At 39.9% G+C, this 24,572-nt stretch overlaps 1 protein-coding gene across 7 annotated transcripts in view; it reads right to left on the bottom strand.

Moving 5' to 3' along the window:
- The window catches only part of LOC105480146 (mitogen-activated protein kinase kinase kinase 13), a 196,876-nt gene that overhangs the window by 62,295 nt on the left and 110,009 nt on the right, over window positions 1-24,572 (bottom strand). For 2 of the 7 annotated variants that reach the window (XM_071091397.1, XM_071091402.1), the window contains exon 2: window positions 7,670-7,759. The exons of 3 other annotated variants lie outside the window; for them this stretch is intronic. The gene's annotated coding sequence lies outside the window, so the exon portion shown is untranslated. Of the gene's footprint in view, window positions 1-1,111; window positions 1,170-7,669; window positions 7,760-24,572 lie in introns of all 7 variants that reach the window. 2 more of the 7 variants (XM_071091398.1, XM_071091403.1) reach the window with 2 other exon arrangements.

Genomic DNA, 24,572 nt, shown 5'->3' with positions numbered 1-24,572 from the left:
AAAAATGATGTTATCTGTGATCATTCGATATAAGTATTTGATCCCTAGGTAAGGAATCCAAAACACAGAATGATTATCCCTATTTTTCACAGGAGGAAATGAAGGCCTAGAAACAGGTAGATGCTAAAGGTCACAGAGCCAGAATGAAATACCGGGTTATTTTTCCTAATCATGACCCTCTCTCCTGTACCAGGCAGTCTCTGAAGACGTGGTTCCCATCCTGTTGAAGCTCACAGACTACTTATGGAAGTAATAATTACATGTCATCCCCCATGACAAGTGAGCCATATTCTGTTCTACAGAGCCAAGAGAGATGGGAGCAATGGTAAAAGAGGTAGGATGTGAAGGTAAGGTGTGTGACGCAGGGAAAGAAATCGGGGTCGAATAAGAGCACTGGCAGGGGCAGGGAAGTGGGAATGACCAGAGGGTGCGTGAGGGGGTTGCTGGCCCAGAAACAGTAGTGGCTAATGTGGGGGAGCAGTGTGCAGCAAGGGTAACTCCTGCCTCCACATATGGGCTCTGAAAGCTTACGATACAGTGCAGGTGATTCTTCCCTCCTAACAAACCAGAGAGATCACTTTAACTGGACGGGGTTAGGTTAAGAGGCACTTAAATTATAGGGTATGGAGAAATCTAAGCCTTGAGAAGCTGCCTGGGAATATAAGGTTGGGGCAGGGGGAAGAAAGAAGAAAAACTGGAGCCCTTTATTACAGACCCCATTCCACCCACTCCAGCCTCCCCTCCCCTGTTCTTTTTGTGCTCATCTCTGAGCTTCGACATTACTGATCTCCTCATTATACTTTCTGGCTGATCACCTGCCACAACCTTGAGCTGTCTCCTGCCTTTGGCCTCTCTCACCTTGCCCTGCCTGATCTCAAATTTTAAGACTGCTGATTTCATACTATCTGACCTGGCCGCTGACTCAGCAGTTCCTTCTGGTCTGCCTTGGCTGCATTTTTGGCACCAGGGACCAGTTTTGTGGAAGACACTTCTTCCACGGACCAGGGACGGGGCATGGTTTTGAGATGGTTCAAGTGTATTACATGTATTGTGCACTTTATTTCTATTATAATTACACTGTAATATATAATGAAATAATTCTACAACTCACCATAATGTAGAATCAGTGGGAGGCCTGAGCTTGTTTTCCTGCAACTAGATACTCCCATCTGGGGGTGATGGGGGACAGTGACAGATCATTAGTCATTAGATGCTCATAAGGGGCACGCAACCTAGATCCCTAGATCCCTCACATGCACGGTTCACAGTAGGGTTCGCACTACTATGAGAATCTAATGCCCCCACGGATCTGACAGGAGGTGGAGCTCAGACAGTAATATGAGTGACAGGGAGTGGCTATAAACACAGAGGAAGCTCCGGTGGCTCACCCACCCGCTGCTTACCTCCTGCTGTTCCGCCCAGTTCCTAACAGGCCACAGACTGGTACCAGACCGTGGCCTGGAGGTTGGGAACCCATGCTATACAGTGCAAGTCCTATATGCTATTGGTTCACATGAATTGCATACTGAAATATATATGTGAATTTCAGCCAAACATGTATTTGTGTGATTTATTTTTTTTTGAATCAAACTATCAGACTTTGTATTAATTCCTGGTAAATTTCTACTTTGTCAATTTTTTATCCTGAACTTCTGCCTAATGACATCATGTTAGGATAAGCTCATACACAAAAAGTTAGAAAAATGCATGTTTGTTTTGTAATTTTTTTCCTATCTCTAACAGGTTAAGGATGAGTGTGAAGTAGACCTGTTCCCATTGGCATGGGAATGGGTCTAATCACAGTCATCAAATGCAGTTTGATATTTAAGAGATCAGGGAAAAACAGGACAATCAAGGAATATGGTTCAACCCGCTTATTTCACACATGAGAATCAAATTTCAGAGAGATTGCGGACTTGCTTAATATAACAACTGCCCAGTGGCAGAGCTGAGATGAGTCCTCCTTCCTCAGCCCAGCTCCTTCCACTAGCACGGTTGTTTGTTTATTCGAAGAGAAACAAATAGCCATAGTATCATGGCCACTGATGACAAAAACAATAGCAATTCACAGTGCTATTCTAGATGCACTAAAACTATTCCGAAGGAAACGCTAGCGCCCACCTAGCGGGGTGACCCTGCGCCTATCCACAGGCCAGCAGGAGGCTACCCACTGACTGCTCTCAGAATGGGCAGAGGTGAGGTAAACCTCAAGGTGCGTATAAAGCTGTGTAGTCAAATAGGCTTCCCTCATGCTCACCAAGAATATCCAGTCCAACGTGACCCAACAAAGGCAGAGAAATAGAGAGGTTACAAGAACAAAGGGAAAGAAAAATCATCACCATGGCTATATTCAAATGATCTGAGTTGACTCTACATTTAAGAAGGGTGTAGGAAGCTAAAAATACCTAAGTTTTACCTGTGTCAATATGCACACCCACACGCTGCCACTGCACAGTGAAGAGACTGTCAGGTGGAAACCGTGGAAACACAGGCGGTTCCACTATCTCTGGCTGTCTTCTGCCCTCTCGGTTCCTCTCTCCCTGTGCAATCTGGTTCAGGTACCCTCATAGGAGCTGATTGTTTAGTCCTTTCCATTCATAAGAAATCAAAACTAGTATATATTAGAAGGAGACAGAAAGGAAGTGGGGCAAGATTTTTGAATGTAGAGAGTCAAAGGGAAAAAGATAAGGAACATCGGAGGGGTAAAGGGCAAGCTTGGAATGGCACCCTTACCAGAAGAAAGTACTATGGGGGCTAGGCGCGGTGGCTCATGCCTGTAATCCCAGCACTTTGGGAGGCTGAGGCAGGCGGATCACCTGAGGTCAGAGTCCGAGACCAGCCTGCCCAATATGGCGAAACCCCGTCTCTACTAAACATACAAAAAATTAGCTGGGCGTGGTGGCAGGCGCCTGTAATTCCAGCTACTTGGGAGGCTGAGGCAGGAGAATCGCTTGAACCCAGGAGGCGGAGATTGCAGTGACCCGAGATGCTGCCCTTGCACTTCAGCCTGGGCAATAGAGGGAGACTCCATTTCAAAAACAAAAGAAAAACAAACAAACAAACAAACAAAAAACAAAACAAAAAAGAAAAGAAAAGGAAAAAGAAAAAAGAAAAAGAAAGGACTCTGGGAAGGTCTGAAGGTGAGGTGATGCTACTGCTGCCCTTACAACAGGTCCCGTTCTGCAAAGGGCGCAGGAAGTGCTCCCATATCTGCCCTTGAGGAACACTTTCCCTGCCTTCTGAGTTTCTTGGCCCCAAGAGGAGGAAGTGGTTTGTGCAAAATTAGTCGGCAAGAGTTGGAGACAGCAGCAGCTGCGCATTTGGCCGGGCACTGCCAATTTCTGGAAATTACCTTGGCTTTGTGCCAAGATCCCAGGATGCAATGTAGAGAGAAAGAGGAAGGGAGGAGGCAATGTGGCCAAATGGCTCTCAAATTCTTGGATTTCTATCATAGAATACAATTTTTCCCATGTTACTAATTGAGGATTTTTATAATGATCAGATTTTGAATTTTATATCATAAATATAAATAAATCAAAAGATTTTGGACAATTTAGCCCCACAAAGTTTTTGGTGTGACTAAAATGGAATAAAAAATTAAATTAAGCATTATTTCTACAAGATTTATTGATTGATGCTGAGCTCTTTCTAAGCTACCTTCTCTTTACTTGGCGTCTTCTTGCCTATCTTTAAAAATGAATACAACACTGCCATCTTAGCCTTCTGGTCATTTCTCTAAAATTCATATAGCGGTTGAGAACGTAAAATAATTTCTTCTGCTAGGAGCATCAATCCCATTTTAAAACTTGGATGATGTTACTTGTGCATAGTAATAACATAAAATGATCTTTCCAGGATAGAGGTCTGTCACCCAGATCTTAATTTGAACTTTGAAAACATTAGCTAGCTTTCTCAAATGGAGTTATATGATTAGAAGTAGCTGACTTCAAATCAGATAAAAAGAATGGCCTACAATCGTGCCTTTATCCCTACTTATTCTCCTAATTGTGGACCATCTCCTGAAATGCCTATTTGAAGGAACAATAAAAACTCAATCGACGAAATCCACTGACCTACCTCATTTCACCTTCTTTATAACATTTCATTCAACAATTATGCATTCAAAAATATTGATTCCATGTTTGCCATGTACTTATATTTTCGGTTAAAATTATGAATGTTTAATAATCTTGAAGTATGCTGGAGACAGCAAAAAAATAAAAATTACAAAGAAGCAAATTCTCCATGGTGACAAATTACCTTCTGAATACCAGTACCTATAAATGCAACTGTGATTACAGTTATAATAAGTTTTTTGTAGGCTTTAAAACCAATAAAGATACTTCATTTTCAGAGTAGTAGTCTGTAAATTTATCAAGAAATAGAAACTTGTGAGACTTCAAAAATGCCTTAAGTCAAAAGTGAAACATCTTGACCAAAGGAATGATTTATGCATAAATCATATCATAAATGCTATCTCCATAAATCTTTAATAAATAATATATAGTATTTTAAGTATTAATATTCAACATTTTCTGACCTAAATCCAACTTGCCATGTGAATGATAAAATCAATAACTTTAAATGTTTTAAAAATAAGATACAGACATATATGTACCTTTAAATATATAAATATTAATAGGTATAAAAAGTCAAAATGTATATAATTAAGTAAACATTTTAAGAAATTAGCTTCAAAAGGTCAACAGTGGTTATTATTGTTGTTCTTTGAAGTTTTCTATATTTTTCCAAATTTCTACCATTAGCATGTATTATTTGTTTAATCAGAGGTTTTCAATACAAATCCTTGTTGCTTTAAACAAACAGATTAATGGGCCCACTTCATTATATTTGCAGATATGAAAAATGATGTGAAATGTTAAGGATACTGTCAGGAAAGCTAATTGTCACTGTGTGCTGAGGCTTGCAAACAGGCTTAAAAAGAATTATAGGCCAGATGTGGTGGCTCACGCCTGTAATTCCAACATTTTGGGAGACCAAGGTGGAAGGCTCACCTGAGGTCAGGAGTTCGAGACCAGCCTGGCCAACGTGGTGAAACCCCAGCTCTACTAAAAATACAAAAATTAGCAGGGTGTGGTGGTGCACACCTGTAGTCCCAGCTACTCAGAAGGCTGAGGCAGAATTGATTTAACCCAGGAGGCAGAGGTTGCAGTGAGCCAAGATCATGCCACTGCACTCCAGCCTGAACAACAGAGTGAGACTGTCTCAAAAAAAACAAAACAAAACAAAACAAAAAAGGATTATAAATTCAAAATGAAAAGTGAACTTAAAAAGATGACAATGAGCAAACAAAAGTTAATGACTCCTATTTTGTTTTTACCTTTTCTACTGATGAGATTCACATTCATTCTAGAAAAAGTAGAATGATCATGATTAAGAGAATTGAAACCCAAAAGAGATGAAGAGACAAGAACGTATATCAGTGTCTTGATTATTTCCAACTTCTAAGGTCCAGATGAATTACATGTGAAGGCACCAAAACTCTTGCATTTAGGATTACAAAAACAACCTTTGGTAAAGAATTATCTTCAGGAACTATGAGCAAGACAGTTGTTCATGGAAAAGTGGAAGAGAAAGAAATACCCTATTTTTTTAAAGGAAGATTACAGAATATATAGAACTATGAACTTGAGTTGGTCCCTGATAAGATACTAAGTATACAGTAAGCATTCAATAAATGCTAGTCCCTTTCCTTTTCTTTTCCTTTTATTTTGTGACTGTTTCCTCTCTCTTTTTGGAACTCTCCTAAGATACATAGTTTAGGAGAACAAGAATTGAAATGGTTTAAAAGTTATTATTAGGCCGGGCGTGGTGGCTCAAGCCTGTAATCCCAGCACTTTGGGAGGCCGAGACGGGCGGATCACGAGGTCAGGAGATCGAGACCATCCTGACTAACATGGTGAAATCCCGTCTCTACTAAAAAAATACAAAAAACTAGCCAGGCGTGGTGGCGGGCGCCTGTAGTCCCAGCTACTCGGGAGGCTGAGGCAGGAGAATGGCGTAAACCCGGGAAGCGGAGTTAGCAGTCAGCTGAGATCCGGCCACTGCATTCCAGCCTGGGCGACAGAGCGAGACTGTCTCAAAAAAAAAAAAAATTTTTTTTGTTAAATGTAAAGGTTAAAATAAAAATAAAATTAAAATTATTTTTAAATAATTTGTTTTATAGCTGGGCAAGGTGGCTCATGCCTGTAATCCCAGCACTTTGGGAGGCTGAGGCAGGAGGATTGCTTGAGCCCAGGAGTTCAAGACCAGCCTGGGAAACACAGTGAGACCCTGTTACTGCAAAGAAAAATTGGCTGGGCATGGTGGCACGTGCCTGTAGTCCCAGCTACTCACTAGGCTGAGGATCACTTGAGCCCAGAGGGTCTAAGCTGCAGTGAGCCATGATTGCTCCACTGTGGTCCAGTTTGAACAACACAGCAAGGCTCTGTCTCAAAAAAGAAGTGCTATAATATACACTTTAAAGTTATTTCTCATCCAAACAATCAATATTCAGATGTACTTCATCATATTGAGAGTAATATTGTAAGGGCTTAAGAGAGAAGGCGCTAGAGGAAGATAGATCTGGATTCAAATCGTAGTCACTAACCTCACCATAACTCTCTCTAAGCCTCAATTTTGTTGTCTATCATTAGCAGTAACAACAGAATCCACCTCATAGAGTAGATGATTATATGAGATAGTACATATATAACACATTTAGCCTCAATATTTGTTAGCTATGCAAATCTTTAGAAGAACTAGAATAAACAGATAATATGTCAATATGCTCAATATATATGTGAAATCAAGGGGAATAAAAAGAAGGGCAAGGGAAAGACAAGTAAGCTTTTCTTTAGGAAAGTGATAAGATGAGAAAAGAGAGCTAAGAAGAGGGGAACAGGTTGATATATATAGAAACTGAGGCAAGCTGAGCTTGTAACATTCATTTGGCATTATCAATGAAAGCACAAAGAATCAATAAATAGTGAGATACCAGGTGAAAAGGATAAAAGCAAGATGGAAAATAGGAGACAAAAATCCCAAATGTATGCAACTTCTTTTTCATATTTCATTTCCTTTGTCTTTAATTACAGCAGTTATTTTTACATTCTAGGTTTTAATTACATTGTACACACAAAAAGGAAGGTTCTACATGGCTATAATGTTTGGGAGAATATTAATACTATGTAGTTCTAGCATTTGGGAGAAAAAAATTGGCCAGGCGCAGAGGCTCGCACCTGCAATCCCGGCACTTTGGGAGGCCGAGGCAGGCGGGTCACCTGAGGTTGGGAGTTTGAGACCAGCCTGACCAACATGGAGAAACCCCACCTCTACCAAAAATACAAAATTTGCCGGGCGTGGTGGTACATGCCTGTAATCCCAGCTACTCAGGAGGCTGAGGCGGGGGAATCACTTGAACCCGGGAGGCAGAGGTTGCAGTGACACAAGATCGCGCCATTGTACTCCAGCCTGGGCAACAAGAGTAAAACTCTGTCTCAAACAAAACAAAACAAAACAAACAAAAAAAATTAACCCCTCTGGTTTTATATTGTGATGTTAAATTAGGAGATGATTTCATTGACTCAAGAAAATATCTCTAGAAAAGCATTGCTTATGCTTTAAACATAAGAATAATTAGACCAGGGCAGGGCAGGGTGGCTCATACCTGTAATCCCAGCATTTTGGGAAGCTGAAGCAGTAGATCACTTGAGCCCAGGAGTTCAAGACCAGCCTGGGCAACATGACAAAACCCCGTCTGTATTAAAAATACAAAACAAAAATTAGCTAGGCATGGTGGCACACGCCTGTAGTCCCAGCTACTCAGGAGGCTGAGGCACGAGAATCTCTTGAAGCCAGGAGGCAGAAGTTGCAGTGAGCCGTGATTGCGCCACTGCACTCCAGCCTGGGAGACAGAATGAGACTCTACCTCAAAAATAAATAAATAAATAAATAAACAAAATCTATGCCATTTGGGAAGTGATGGATAGTGTGCTGCTTAGTAAGAATAGGCTGGCTCTGCTGTCAGGAGATTCATGACTCTAAGCAAGTGAGAAGGGAGGAAAGCTCTTTAAAAAATGTGTTTTAAGAGTAGAGACAGGATCTCACTATATTGCCCAGGCTGGTCTTGAACTCCTGGCCTCAAACAATACTCCCACTTCAGCCTCCCAAAATGCTAGGATTACAGGCATGAGCCACCACGCCTGGCCAAAAAATCTTTTTGAAATAAATTATATTATGAAAATTTTCTTTTCTCATTAAATTCATTGTTAGTATTTAGATTGCTTTGTTGGACAGTAAAATATAACTAGAGATATCAATATACAATACATTCTGTACTTATACTATACATTAAAATCAAATAATTCATTGCCAGTTTAATATTTCAGGCTGTTGAAGAGCATCAGTAACAGACTTCGACTTCCAATGACATATATGAAAGTTCTCACAAAGCTGCAGATTCTACACACTGTTCCTGGGCAAGTCCTAGATATACTTGGCAGGCAAGATGTCATCAAAAGTCCTTCTGCCATCCTTGCATTGCTTTTCCAGGCCTTTCTTAAGAATGGTAGAATCATAGATGGTTCACGTTGGAGGGAGCAGTGATTGGGCCATGCCTTCTATTTTTCAAGATAAACAACTAAGTCTCATCAGTTTGTGAGAGTAGAATCAAACATTGTTTATCTCTGTACCTTGTCCTTTTTCTTTTCCCGCCATCTAGCCTCAGCACCTAGCGCAGAACCTGATATAATATGGTGGAATTCACTTTTTGGATGAGAAGATTTTACATGCGCACAGAGCAATGTGATAACATATTAACAACATTTATTGAGATTATGTGAAACTGCTCTAAACACATTTCCCATATTCACTTCTCTAATCCTCACATCAACCCTTTGGGAAAGGTACTATTATTACCCCTTGACAATAATTGGTGAAAAATTGGGGCACAGATAGTTTAAATGACTCACAGCTACTAAGTGGTGAAGACAGGAATTGAACCCAGTTCCACTCCAGTTCCACAGCCTGAGCCCAAGACCAACCCCTTAACCACAACTGTATTGTCGATATTATAATGGGCTTCTGTTTAACTAAAAAAGGTCTAGGTCAGAAAAATATGGAATAGGCTCATATTTTACCTTGAACTTAGGTTCTAAACTTAGGGTGAAAGGTACAAATTCTTAGCAATAACTAAAGATAATTGGAGAATTCTAAAATATGCACACTTTCTGTAGGATTTACTCCATTCTGGTTTTTGTTTTGTTTTGTGTTTTGTTTTTCGAGATGGAGTTTTGCTCTGTTGCCCAGGCTGGAGTACAGTGGCACAATCTCGTCTCACTGCAACATCTGCCTCCTGGGTTCAAACGATTCTCCTGCCTCAGCCTGCTGAGTAGCTGGGACTACAGGCGCGTGCTGCCGCACCCAGCTAATTTTTGCATTTTTAGTAGAGGTAGGGTCTCACCATTTTGGCCAGGCTGGTCTTGAACTCCTGGCCTCAGGCAATCCACCCACCTCAGCCTCCGAAAGTGCTGGAATTTCAGGCGTGAACCACTGCTCCCAGCCCCATTCTGTTTTTAACATTAAAACTCTATACTTGCATCATCCAATATTGTAGCTTCTAGTTATATGTAGTTATTTAACTTTAATTAAAATTAAATAAAATAAAGGTTTAGTTCCTCAGCTGTACTAGTCCATTTTAGGTATTCAGTAGCCACATGTGGCTAGTGACAACCATATAGGACAGTGCAAAAAAATAACATTTCCATCATTACAGGAAGTTCTATTGGACAGTGTCGCTCTATGTGCTTTATTCATATTAATAGATTGATCTGTTCTAAGGATTAACCAACATTGTGGCTCCCTTCCTACATGGGGATTTGCTAACTGCACAGTACTCCACTACCCTCTTTAATATGACAGGTTTGCAACCATGTTTTACTAATATTTGTGAATGATTTAAGTATAGCTCATTCTAATGATGATTCATCAGGATCAAACCGAATTGGGGATTTCATCTTTTAAAAGACTGTCCAAGGAATCACAGCCAGGTGTCTAAAAGGAGTCAGAGGAATAATTTTCAATACCTAAGTAGGTTCATTTGTGGAAAATCTAAAAAATGAAATTAGATTACTGCTACCATCATTCCTTGAAGCTCCTAATCACAGGTCTAGTGTAGGTGAAAAGCACAAACCTAGGGGAGGGCTAATGGAGGAAAAGGTGAATAGGAACAGAAGTTTTACCAAATCACCAGAAGTATGTGTCACTTCTCAGAGGAGACTGTGTTACAGATAACCAGGACAAAAACTCCAGGATGAACAAAGCACTCCTGACTCTGGATCCAATGTCAAATTTTAACAGAGCAGTAACCAAAGCCAAATTAGTGAGAGATCCTATTGTTTTAGACTTTTACATTTCTTGTGACTTACTGTTGTTTTTGTTCACAGAAGTAGTCCTGAGTTTTAATTTTTTAAAGTAATGATTCAATCAAGATGATATTCTAGAAAATGTGTGATAGAACATTTTGAGCTTTACCGACAATAGAAATCTGAAATTGTCAAAGATTGGCCATTTTTCACTTGTCTTATGTCACTGTTTTGGAATGACTTTGTGCTAGAGTGTAATCCATACCCATTGTTTAAATATTCATTGAGGGTAGTTTCAATTTCTACTCCCAATATATAGCTGAAATTTGCAGACTATTAAAGGATCCTAGATAAATCCCATCTGTCCAAAACGAGGATGGCAAGGAAGAACATCAATAAATATTAATTATTGATTCTAAGTGCTAAAAAAATGATAAATATATGAGACAGTTCTAATGGAAAGAAAAATAAATACAAAATAATAAACTATTTGTGACAGAAAACAATATGTAGTCCCTCAATACAAAGATAAATATTACAAAGGATAGAATTTAAAGACATATTTAGGCTGGGCATGGTGGCTTACACCTGTAGTCCCAGCACTTTGGGAGGCTGAGGTGGGAGGATCACCTGAGGTCAGGAGTTCGAGACCAGCCTGGCCAACATGATGAAACCCCGTATCTACTGAAAATACAAAAATTACTTGGGCGTGTGGTACATGCCCTTGTCCAGCTACTCGGGAGGCTGAGGTAGGAGAATCACTTGAACCTGGGAGGCGGAAGCTGCAGTTAACTGAGATCGTGCCACTGCACTCCAGTCTGGGTGACAGAACAAGATTCTGTCTCAAAAAAAAAAAAAAAAAAAAAAAAAAAAGACATATTTAGCTGCCTCCCTTTAGGAATCATAATTTTAATTCATTACAAGTGCACATGGTTTCATTAAGTGCTCCTAAAAAGTTGCATATAAATCACATTTTAAAAATAACATTTAAAAATCACTAATAGAAATTACTATTTGAAGTATCACAGATAAATCTACTTGCAAAATGAAGAATCCTTCTGAAATGCTAATGATTGCTTTATCATTGTACTTGTTTGCTTAATTTGAATTTTCTGTTGTTTCAATGTCTAGTATTAGTTGTTTAATTAAACATCAATTTCATAACTCTTAGTAAATTTGCCTGAGTAGGTGGTGGTGTATCCAGCAAATCTACCTGAGAAGTTAGTATTTGTCATGGGCTTGGAAACCGTATGCCCAAACATGTTAGAACTGTGTGCAAAATAACAGCAATAAGATTTTGTACAAAGGCTTGATGACTCTTCATATGAGTAAACTGTGAGATTTTGTACATGGGTTTCGTGACGTACATTCTGGCTATATGCAAATGTTTTTCCCTTCATTTTCTGATTTTTTCTCTGTGTTGTAAATAACTGATTGCAAATTCATGTGTATGCATGTCTAGCTGTTCTTGAAGCATGGTATAATCTACAGTTAGGACATCTCATAAAGTGAGGACAAGAAGAGACAACTCTGCCTGAAGAAGCCAGGAAAAACCAAGGGCCCTTTTACCTAATACTTTGCTTCCGACGATAGCTTTGAAGGGGAAGTCATTGTTTTTTGTGACATCTGTTTACAGAAGGAATGGGTATAACATAAACTCACTTTTCTTAATAGCCCATGGAAGAATCTTATTCATAAGCTGAACCTATTTTTTTTTTTTTTTTTTGAGACAGAGTCTTGCTCTGTTGCCCAGGCTGGAGTGCAGCGGTGTGATCTTAGTTCACTGCAACCTCTGCCTCCTGAGTTCAAGCGATTCTCCTGCCTCAGCCTCCTGAGTAGCTGAGATTACAGGTGCACACCACAACACCTGGCTAATTTTTGTATTTTTAATAGAGACAGGTTGCTCCATGTTGGTCAGGCTGGTCTTGAACTCCTGACCTCAGGTGATCTGCCCACCTCGGCCTCCCAAAGTGTTGGGATTATAGGCATGAGCCACCGTGTGGGCCTATTTTTTAATTTTTAAAAATTGACACATAATAATTGTACATTGTTATGGGATACATGCTACATGTAATACATAGTGAGCATATTGGGGAAATTAGCATATACATCATCTCGAACATTTATCTTTTTTTGTGTTGGGAACATTATTCTCTTTTCTAGCTATTTGGGAATACATATTATTGTTAACTATAGCCATCCTGCAGTACTATGGGACACTATAGCTATAGAATTTATTCCTCCTGTCTAGCTATAATTTTGTATCTTTTAACAAATCCCTCACTATCCATCCTTCCCAGCCTCTAGAAACCTCTGTTCCACTCTTTACACCTATGAGTTTAACTTTCTTAGCTTCTGGGTATGAATGAGAACATGTGGTGTTTAACTTTCTGTTACTGGCTTATTTCACTTAACATAATGTCCTCTAGGCCAGGGATCCCCAGCTCCCAGGCCGCAGACTGGTACCTGTTTTTGGCTTGTTCGGAACCAGGCTGCACAGCAGGAGGTGAGTGGCAGGCGAGCATCACCGCCTGAGCTCTGCCTCCTGTCAGATCAGCAGCGGCGTTAGATTCTCACAGGAGTGCAAACCCTATTGTGAACTGCACATTCGAGGGATCTCATAAGGTTGTGTGCACCTTATGAGACTCTAATGCCTGATGATCTGAGGTGGGACAGTTTCATCCCCAAACCATTCCCACCCACCACCCACCACATCCCTGGTCTGTGGAAAAACTGTCTTCCACGAAACTGGTCCATGGTACCAAGAAGGTTGGGGACTGCTGCTCTAGGTTCATCCATGTTGCTGCAAATGACAGGATTTAATTCTTTTTTATGGCTGAATAGTATTCAGTTGCATACATATACCACATTTTCTTTATCTATTCTCCTATTGTCAGACATGGGTTGATTCATACCTTGGCTATTGTGAATAGTCCTGCAATAAACACTTAGGGGTGCAGATACCTCTTCAGTGTACTGGCTCCTTTTCCTTTGCGTAAATACTCAGTAGTGGGGTTGCTGGACCATATGGCAGTTCTATTTGTGTTTTTTTTGAGGAACCTTCATACTGTTCTCCATAGTGCTGTACTAGTTTACATTCCTACCAAAATGCATAAGAGTTCCCTTTTCTCTGTATCCTTGCCAGCATTTATGTTTTTATCTTTTTGATAATAGTCATTTTAATGGGTGAGATGATATCTCATTGTGGTTTTGATTTGTACTTCCCTGATAATCAGGGATATTAAGCTTATTTAAAATTAATTAAATAGAGACGGTCTCGCTCTGTAGCCCAGGCTGGAGTGCAGTGGTGCAATCTCAGCTCACTGTGACCTCCGCCTCCTGGGTTCAAACAATTCTTCTGCATCAGCTTCCCAAGTAACTGGGACTACAGGCACATGCCACCATGCCCGGCTAATTTTGGTGTTTTTAGTAGAGACAGGGTTTCACCATATTGGCCAGGCTGCTCTTGAACTCCTGAACTCATGATCTGCCCACCTTGGCCTCCCAAAGTGCTGGGATTACAGGCGTGAACCACTGAGCCCGGCCTCCAGTCTGTAATCCTAAGGCAGGACACACACTCCTTGCATCATCTCAGTTGCCCTTGTCTGATCTATGTCCAACTCTAGTCCACCTTTATATATATATATATTTATACATTTTTTTATATATATTTCATTGGTAGATGCCTTCTGATGATGCCCAATGTGATAGTGAGATGGCTAAAAACAGCACACAGAGCAAATTTCATGTCTAACCTCCCATTAATGCAAGGTTGCCCTAGGACTGTAATAAATCAGATTGTAATGAAGCCTGGTATATTACAAATAGTTGTTGTCCCATGTTTATTACATAATGCTTATGATGTGCTGTAATTGCAGAGAATGCAGGTTTTCAAATCAGAAATACCTTGTTTATTCCTAGCCACTTATCTGCTGTGAAGTCTTTGACAGTTATGTAAATATTCTGAATACTAGTTGTCTCACTTGTACACAGGATATACTAAACCTCCCTGTTGGGGTTGTTGTAGATGCAAATCAAACTAATCGGCTTTTTTTTTTTTTTTTTTTTTTTTTTTTTTTTTGAGATGTAGTCTCACTCTGTTGTCCAGGCTAGAGTGCAGTGGCATGATCTCAGTGCACTGAAACCTATACCACCTGAGTTCAAGTGATTCTCCTGCCTCAGCCTCCTGAGTAGCTGGGATTACAGGCATGCACCACCATGCCCGGCTAATTTTTGTCTTTTTAGTAGAGATGGCATTTCACCATGTTGGCCAGGTTGGTCTCAAACTCCTGACCTCAAGTGATCCACCCACCTCAACCTCCCAAGGGGATTACAGGCTGGGCTAACAGGTATGAGCCACCGCACCTGGCCAGCTAGCATTTTATTGAGTGCTTACTATAAATAAGACCCTGAAAGCTTCAAATGGTTTCTTTCCTGAAATAAGTTTGATTTCAACTACAAAATTGGAAGATTTCACTCTATACTCCCACTTTCTGATTTTTCCCCCTAAAACTATTAAGCAAGATTTCTAGTTAAATGTGATAGATTGAACATAAACATTTTATCTCTGCTCTGCCCATGCCAGACTCTACCAAGATAAAAGTGAGGAAGAAAAAAAAAGTGGCTCACACCTGTAATCCCAATATTTTGGGAGGCCGAGGTGGGAGGATCACTTGAGTGTAGGAGTTCAAGGCTACAGTGAGCTATGACCATGCCACTTCACTCCAGCCTGGGTGACAAAGCAAGACCCTGACTCAAAAAAAAAATAAAAAATAAAAAATAAAAAAATAAATAAACTCAAAATTCTACGAGGAAATCTAAAATGAGCAAAGACAAAAGGCTACATATTATATAATTCCATTTATATGAAATCCATTTATAGAAAAGACAGCACTATAAGGACAGAAACCAAATAATAGGGGCCAGGTGTGGGAACTGACTAATATGGGCAACGTGTAGGGAAGAGGGAACACACTTGAGCGTTCTTCCCCCTTAATTCCAATGCTGAAATTGGCAAAACGCACTCTGAAGCTAAAGTCCCCACGCTGTCCTGAGCAATAGTAGAATCACCAGAAGGCATCAACAAACTGCTGGACACTGATACTTTTTCTGACACTTTGTCAAAAACACTTAAGACGCCTTTGACAAAGTCCATTTAATTGTGCACGGTGTGGCAAACTTTGTTAAAATGCAGTCACTCTGCTGTATAGTTATAACGTTCTATTTTGTGTGTATCAGAGTTAATTTTGTATTTAGAATCCTTTAGCACCCTTTGAGACGGTGGTACTGCCGGGCGTTTCCAAATGAAAATTACTAATCATAAGTCTAGACAACAAAATGAGGTAAGAGTTTAGCACAGTCAGGGTTACATGTCTTTAGAATCTGAGCCATCCTTAGAGATTCCCACTCCAGAAAGTGGAGGTGGGTTAAGTCTCAAGATCTAGGGTCTGATGGTGGCAAAAAAAAAAAAAAAAAGGTTTAAAAAAGAAACATTATTTATATCTGAGGGTTCACAGACAAATAGATAATCAGCTCATGTACAATTTCCATCATTTACTGAGGCAAATCAACTTGGAGTGTCCTTTCCATATAATCTTTAGAGTTTCTACTGTTCTTCTATGATTTTCTTTTCTTTCTAGGCATACTTTTAATATAAATTTTAAAATTTTATTTTATTGGATAAAAATGTTGTGGGAATATACCCCACATCTCTTCTGGAATGATCCCACCCCACTCTATGATTTCTGGCTTTCATTTAAAGGCTTTTTTCCACAGATCCCCTTTTTACTTGCCTAGCATGAAAACAAGTCAGTTCATTAGTGAAATGGTTACTGCAATGGGGCATCCATTCAACCTCAGTAGACGAAAATGAATTGAGCACCAAAATTTAAAATATGAAAGTAAATCATTATTAAATACCTACGGGAAAAATCACAAAATCCTTACATATAGTTTGTTAAATGACCTTCTTCACATAATAACTGAAATGACAATAGAGCTAGAATAATACCAAAAACTTAGAAATTAACCCATCTACAATACTTTGTACAATCTAGGCTTTGGGATTAGTGGCTTTTTCTCTTAGCCTACATATGTCTAATCCCATTTGACAAAATTAGAAGGCATGCTTGGCTATGGTTACAGAGAAGCTCAAATAATAGTCTGATTATTTTTTAATCCCAGTAGATTCAGATGGAGATTCTGATTTATTCCCTCTTTCTTGCTTTCCTTACTACCACAAAAGAATCAAGAGAAAAGACTTAAACTGCACAATAGCTAGAATTTAGTTTGAGAGTTAAAGTGTTAGCATAGAAATGTATTTAGCATACTTCTAAATATGCCTTCCATGTTACTGGCTTTATTTCAAGCCTTTTCTTGACATGGCAGTACAATTTAATTAAGGAAGGTGCTACAAAAAGAATAGTTGGGAACTAAATTGCCGGCTAGGAACGGCTAAATTGAGATTCAAGTGGCACCCTGGGCTTCCTGTTTTTCTGACTTCAAACTGTTTTAGGTAATTTTTCCTGGCTACTCTGGGACCTCCCAATCCTTTTAAACTCTTCTGATATTGAACTCTTACTACTTTTTCACCCAGGGTCACGACATTGTATAATTCTAGGGGGACTCATTCCCACTGACAGCACTGCTTTTATTATTTATCTCTTACACAAATGCTTCTAAAAGTCAAAACTATTTCTAACAAGATCAACTGACGTCAACTAGCTGTTTCACTTTAGGGAGTTAACACTCAGTGCTTTTCCAATTCCCTCACTCAGTAAACACGTATTGAACGTGTGCCAGACATCACGTTACGATGCCATGGATAATGGAATAGACCCCGGTCAGATAGTCCCACCCTCAAGGAGCATACAGTCTAGTGTGTCAGCAAGTAAACAAGTACAACGTAAGGCAGACTTTAGCCTTCAAGCACAGTATAAGTACAGCAGGTGAAGCAGCAACTATGATTGAGATACCAGAGAAGACTTCACAGAAAAAGAGACATTTGAGCAACAAAGTGAGGCCTTGAAGAAAGAATCAGAGTTACACCAGTAGAGAATGAGTGGAGGATGGAGAGAAATGAGGCTGCTGCCTGGAAGAAGACACATATTCTGGCCAAAGGAACTGTGCAAAGAAAAGAATGGAGGGCAAGAAAATAAATAGCATTTTCCAAGAATAGCAAACAGTCTGGAAGAGCTGGAACATAAGGTGCATAGAGAGCAGTGATCAGCACTGCTCTAACTATAGGGTGGTGCCACATCATAAAAGGTTTTGAATGCTGGGCTGACGAGTCTCTTTTCTCTGATCAAAAGAATTTGGCCTCATAGAAAACATTACTCATTAGTTATGTAATGATCGGAAAGCTTTTGTTCAAGACCACAGTAATTGGAAGGTGCAAATGTGTAGTTTCTGAATTTATGTGATTACATTAAATAATGTGTATATACCTTATTAGAAAAATAGCATTGTTTGGTGGCATAAAATTAAGGCTGAGTTTCTTTTAAGTCATTCATTGGCAGGGACACATTCTTCAGAACCACTTTTAGAAGTCTAACAGTAGTCAGGTAGAAATAAGCATGCTTGCCTTAGAGCAAAAAGAGGCATGACACAAGAAATGTTCAGTGTACTGAAACGCATTGCTAATAAGAACATCAACTAAGGACTTACAATTTTATACATTGCCAGCAGGGTGGGCTACAAAATTTGCAGGACCAGTACAAACTAAAAATGAAAGACCCCTTGTTTAAGAACTATTAAGAATTTCAAGATGGAGATACCAGAGTATTAAACCAAGCATGGGGCTGGGCGCAGTGACTCACTCCTGTAATCCCGACACTTTGAGAGGCCGAGGCGGGTGGATCACCTGAGGTCAGGAGTTTGAGACCAGCCTGGCCAACATGGTGAAACCCCATCTCTACTAAAAATACAAAAATTAGCCGGGATTGGTGGCGGGTGCCTGTAATCCCAGCTATTTGGGAGGTTGAGGCAGGAGAATCGCTTGAACCCAGAAGGCTGAGGTTGCAGAGAGCCAATATTGAGCCACTACACTCCAGCCTGGGTGACAGAGCAAGACTCTATCTCGAAAAAATTTTAAAAAATTAAACCACGCACGGGTCCCTGTGCAACTGTGTAAGTTATATACCCATGAAGCTGGTCTGATTGCCAACCCTAACTTTTAATGACAATCCATTCTGTTTCCATAGCCTGACATATGTAAAACAACTCTCACGTTCAAGTGTAAACTTTGCTACCAATTTGCCCCCAGAATTGATTCCATCTCCACCACTGTGCTTTCCTCCCTGCCTTCACTGGCAGTGGAGACCACAAGAGTTCCTCTTAGAGAAATGCTGACACCTTCATCCGTTCTTATAATGCTATTTTCTGCTTATTGAAAACAGGCTTTGTTTCCTTGATCTTTTGTGTTTAAAATTTCCCCTCTTTATAAAGTCTTCACTAATCACAGGTAAGATAATAAGTTCTCATCTATTTCCAGTGTTTAATCTGACACTCATGTAGTATCCAGGCTACTGTTTATGCGGAGTGTAACTATGGTTGCTACTGCTGCAGGAAATGTTAATGGTGGTGGTGGCAGGTACCACTTGCTGAGTGCCTAGGCACTGTGCTGGGCATTTTACAGTCCTAAAAATTGATCACTGAGTGATCCCACTGTTATCTGATGTGCTTGTTCTTTATATTTTAGTCCTATTCTTCAGCACCTTCTCCAAAGAAAAAGGAAAGGAATAAGGGGGAAAAAAAGCAAACCGTAGGTCAGACAATTTTGCTACTTGTTAATAGAGTTGGTAACAAAACTGTGACTGTTTAAAGAAAGATATAATTACCTGATTACAGCTTCTCTATTATCTATGCATTTCATTTATTCTCCTGACCTGTGATGGATAAACCGGCCATTAGGTTTATCTGTATATATAAGTTGGTCATTTTAGGTAATGAAACCAGAGAGGAAAGATATCATGTCTTGTTTTTGTTTTCCAGCTTTACTGAGGCCTAATTGACAATCTTATGTTTACAGTAAAAAATAAATTGACAAAAATTGTACAATGTGATGTTTTGAGATATATGTGCATTGTGAGATGATTACCACATCAAGTTAATTAGCATATCCATCGCCTCACCATATCTTTTTGAATTACATTAGTACAACATATACATAGTCCTAATTGTGAATGAAAAAAACCCTAAAAACAGAGCATTTACTATAGCTATAAATTCTATTCAACCAATTAATAAGTATGTACATTATGCTGTGCCTTATGCTTCATGCTATATTTAAAAAGTTCAAGTTTTCATAAATGTTAGTGTATTATCACCACTGAAGAAATTCAGACAAGACCACTCGGCGGCCCTGAATCAATCAAGATGTGTGTTAGTTCAGAGCGGGGTTAATCTGTTTAGACTTCAGCAATTTCAGAACAGCAGCGGATCTAAAGTCAGATACTCTCAACTGATCTGAATTAAACTCTTTTGATTAGATTACGCCTCTCTGCTTTAGCTAGATAGGAATTAGTTCAGTCTGCTAACAATTTCCAAAGCACTCTATGTATAGCTGAGGTTTGGCAGGGTTTTTCTTATCTCCATTTTGCCTTTTATTTTTTGATTTGGGAAGACTATATACCAGTATTTTCTAAATATGAGAAGCAGGGAGGTTTTTCCTTTTGCTTGCATCAGATATATCTAGTACCTCAGGACATTTTGCCTCCTGGGCCACAGCTTAACAGCATTAGCAAAAGCAGTTCAGCCAGGGGGGAACTGAACAGCAGCTGAGTCAGTCTAATAATTTACACTGGGGAAAGCCCTTGGAATTCAGAGGCACATTGCCCAGCTGGAGAGACAGATCTAATCTCTGCTAATGATGTTCCTGCCTCTCTTTCCTATCAGGGCTAGGTTTTTTACACATGCGCACATAATTACATATGCACACTCAGAGTCCAATGAAGCCAAACAACACAGCGCCCAGGATTAAATTACACAGTAAGACTTCCAGGCGTCATCTGGCCTCAACGTCCTAATAAATGTTGTCCATGGTTCACGCTGTAGAGATGTTAGAGATCTTAAGAATTCAACAGCATAGACAATAAATACTAAAATTCAAAGGGGAGAACATTATGATTTTATTATGAGAATGGATATAATAAGCTTGACTTCTTAAACAGACTTAAAATTTAAAAGTACACACTAGAAGAAAGCAGACTCCAGACAAAGATGTACACAGTAATAGGTAAAGAGGTGAAGAAATAACACAAAAAAAGTTTTAAAAAAACCACCCAAAGCAAAAATCAGTAGACAAAAATAATTTGTAAAAAAAAAAAACCTGACAATAAATAAATAACCAAATTGTAATACTACTACTACTACTAATAATTCCTATGTGCTAAGGCCCGAGAGGCTTTTGTTTCATTGATAGATCCCAAATGAGTATAAAGTAGCCTCAACAACAGCCTCCCAGCAAATACAGTGGCATCTTTCCTAGGACAGTTTTTTAAAATTTTTATTATTATTATTATTATTATTATTATTATACTTTAAGTTCTAGGGTACATGTGCACAACGTCCAGGTTTGTTACATATCTATACATGTGCTATGTTGGTGTGCTGCACCCATTAACTCATTATTTACATTAGGTATATCTCCTAATGCTATCCCTCCCCACTACCCCCTCCCCACGATAGGACCCGGTGTGTGATGCTCCCCTTCCTGTGTCCAAGTGATCTCATTGTTCAACTCCCACCTATGAGTGAGAACATGAGGTATTTAGGATAGTTTTTAAGAGCACCTCTCCACGCAAGGTGAGATTCCCAAAATTCCAGAAAAGTAACACTTATAGTAGGGAGAGTCCAAGTAAATAATTCTTGGAATTAAAATAGGAGAAATAGAAATAGCCATAAATGGGGAAAATACCAGAGCCCTTGTCGACACCAGCACCACACTGTCGGTCCTCAACCCTACCTCGATTAAAAACCCTCTCCCTTGGAGTAAAGAAAAAGTCCAAATAGTAGGGGTTTCAAAGTCTCTTATTATAGCCTTTAAACAAATCCCCTTCAATTTTAATTAGGAGAACTAGTGGGGCATCACCTTTTTCTTATAGTAGATAGTGCCCCCATACACCTACTAGGACGGGATTTCCTAGAGACCTATAATGCTCACATCTCATTTTCACAGAAGGGAGAAATGATTCTCAACTTGGCAGATGCAGAAGACTTACAAAAGCCCACATGTATATCATGCTTGTGAAAGTTAATCAAGATAATACACCTACTAGGACGGGTGTCCTTCCTTGAGCATTATTTATCACACTCAAGCTTTCAAGAATATTGAGTAACTAAAAATTATAGGTTATATTTTCTGGCAGGAACTTGGAATGCAAATAATCTGGGTTTCCAGGTAAGAGGTCGCTCTATAAGCATTAACAATCTACCAAAAAGAAAGAGCTGACACTCTCCTATGAAAATCCAGGAATCTCACCAGAAATTGTGCCTCAAAACCTCATTTCCACATGGAAGTATGCCAAGAAAAATAAGCCTGACCATGTGGTTGTTTATTTTTTATTACAATGCATAATGGTCTTCATATACTGATGAAACTTTACTTACTAAAATGTTTGAATAAGTACATGTATTTTTATATAAGGTCCTTTGCAAATGACTTCAATTATTTTAAAAAGGGGGAAGCAATTTAATCGTTAATGCCTCTGCCGCTTTACTGAAGTAAATAGGGAGTGGTGGGGTAGGGGAGTCACCATCTGGGGCTATAAATTATAATCCTGCTACATGGTAATGGACAGAGGGCTGATCCATGAAGCTCCCCGAGGAGATTCCATCCATCAGTGCAGCCATCCATAGCAGGGGCTGAAGACAAGGGCAGCCCTGAGCCCAGACAGGGAGGGGATCTGCTCCAGCAGCAAGATACAGTGCTGTCAGCTTTTCAAAAGCAACTCTCACTCACCTGCTCCCACACAAACTCATCAATTCAGGAAATTATAGGGAAAATGCTCCCCCTTTACATATTGGCAATTAGAGGATAATTTAGGATTCAAAGAGCCCTGGGCAAATAAAGTCCTCAAGTGACAGAAAACAAGCAATAGGCTTAAGGCTGCTTCACCTATACTTAGTTAACTTGCAAATATCACTTGAAAAGAAAACGGTGATATTATTTACCACAAAATGAAAACTACAGATGATATGTTCACCTGGCAAGAAGCAACACTACCTGCACACATGAGCTTGTATAAACTTGCACAGCCCCCAGACAAGGTGCCCTAGTGGCCAGTGATTCTCTTCTGCCTCTTACTGCAAGCTAAGAGCTTAGCTGCTTTGGATTATTTCCCAAATATAACAATGTTAAAGACAGTATTAGCAGATCAAAAGAAGACAAAAAAACAAAACAAAACCAGGAATGATCCTAATAAGAAGAGAAACAGTGCGGAAAATCGAGTTTATTGAAACAATCAAAAAATTACAAGTCAAAACAAAAAAAAGACCTAGAAACACCTAGCAGCCTTATAAGCACTTGAGATCATTCTAAGAAAGAGAATATAATTAGAATTGCTGAAACAACTGTGTTTTCTTGCATGCTGCTTAAATACATAAGATTTAGATCTTTCGTGTCTTTGAAAATATTCAAGGACTTTTATAGATGTCCTCACATCAGTTCTCCCCACAGCCCTCTGAGAAACGCATCCATCCAATTTGCTACTGAAATCACAAGGCTACATCTAAAAACTCCCATTTCTGTGAGGAGAGTGGTCACTTAGATATTTGCTATTCTGCTCACTGACTCAACAAATGCTATGTTAATCATCTATGGTGTGGCTCTGTGTTAAGCAATAACGATGATGCAAAGATGAACAAAACAGTGGACCCCTGCTCTAGAGGAGTCTACTAGAGGAAAAGTGGATGAATAAATAGTTACCATGTAATGAGAGAAGCTCTTTAAGGGAGATGGATACAAATTACTGAAATACAAAGAAGGGAAAATTCCCATCCAGGATGGCCAGGGAAGGGGTATGGAGAATATCATCCAGAGGGGCAACCTTGGCAGACGCAGGGAGGTGGGAAGAAATCACATGGTTGTTTGGGGAGAAGGACAAACATCAGCAGGGCAGGTGAGAGATGATGAGAGATGTCGAAAATAGGGCTGGAAAGGTGGATTCGAGGATTTTTTTTTTTTTTTTTTTTCGATTCGAGGATTTTTTTTTTTTTCTCCTATGGACAGAGAACTATAGAGAGGTGAAGGGAGGTGACATGATTCAATTTGAAAGATGATTCTGTTTCAGGGTAGAAAATGGGGGGAGGGCAAATGGGGTGTGGAAAGAGCTCTAGGGAGAATGAAAAGAATCTGAGCAACACTTTGGAGACAGAAGTAACAGGATGGAGTGACTGGCTGGATATGATGGTGACAGGGTTTTCTAGTGTGGAGGACGCGATCCTACCACTAACTGAGGCAGGACCTCCAGCAGAGGGGGTGCAGGGCAGAGGAGCTGCAGGGAGGAGGTAATGAGCCAGAGTTTATTCTTTCCTATAGCCATCAGGCAGGGAGGGAAATAAGGAAGTAGCTAAACTGTAACTGGGGCAAAGAACTACAAATATTGTTAGAGAGATGAATACAAGGCAAAGGTTTCATATCTCTCTCCTTCCTTCCTTCCTTTCTACCTTCTTTCCTTCCTTCCTTCCTTCTTCCCTCCCTCCCTCCCTCCTTTCTTTCTTTCTTTCTCTCCCCTTCCTTCCTTCCTCCCCTCCCCTCCCCTTCCCTCCCATCCTTTCCCCTCTCCTCCCCTCTCATTTCCTTTCTGACGGAGTCTCGCCCTATGCCCAGGCTGGAGTGCAATGGTGCGAGCTCAGCTCACTGCAACCTCTGCCTCCTGGGTTCAAGCAATTCTCCTACCTCAGCCTCCCGAGTAGCTGGAATTACAGGCACGCACCACCACGCCCGGCTAAATCTTTTTTTTTTTTTTTTTTTTTTGTATCTTTAGTAGAGACAGAGTTTTACCATGTTGGCCAGGCTGGTCTGGAACTCCTGACCTCGTATCCGCCAGCCTCAGCCTCCCGAAGTGCTGGGATTACAGGCTTGAGCCACCGCGCCTGGCCTCATATCGTCATTATACTCAGGACAGGAGAGTTACAAATTTTATGGGCCCATTTTATCCTCAGCTTTTGGTGATCAGTATTTTTTCTCCAGGGTAATTTTGTCACTTT

Source organism: Macaca nemestrina, chromosome 2 (genome assembly GCF_043159975.1).
Source record: "Macaca nemestrina isolate mMacNem1 chromosome 2, mMacNem.hap1, whole genome shotgun sequence".
Lineage (NCBI taxonomy): Eukaryota > Metazoa > Chordata > Mammalia > Primates > Cercopithecidae > Macaca > Macaca nemestrina.
This window is presented reverse-complemented; position numbering and strand designations above follow the sequence as displayed.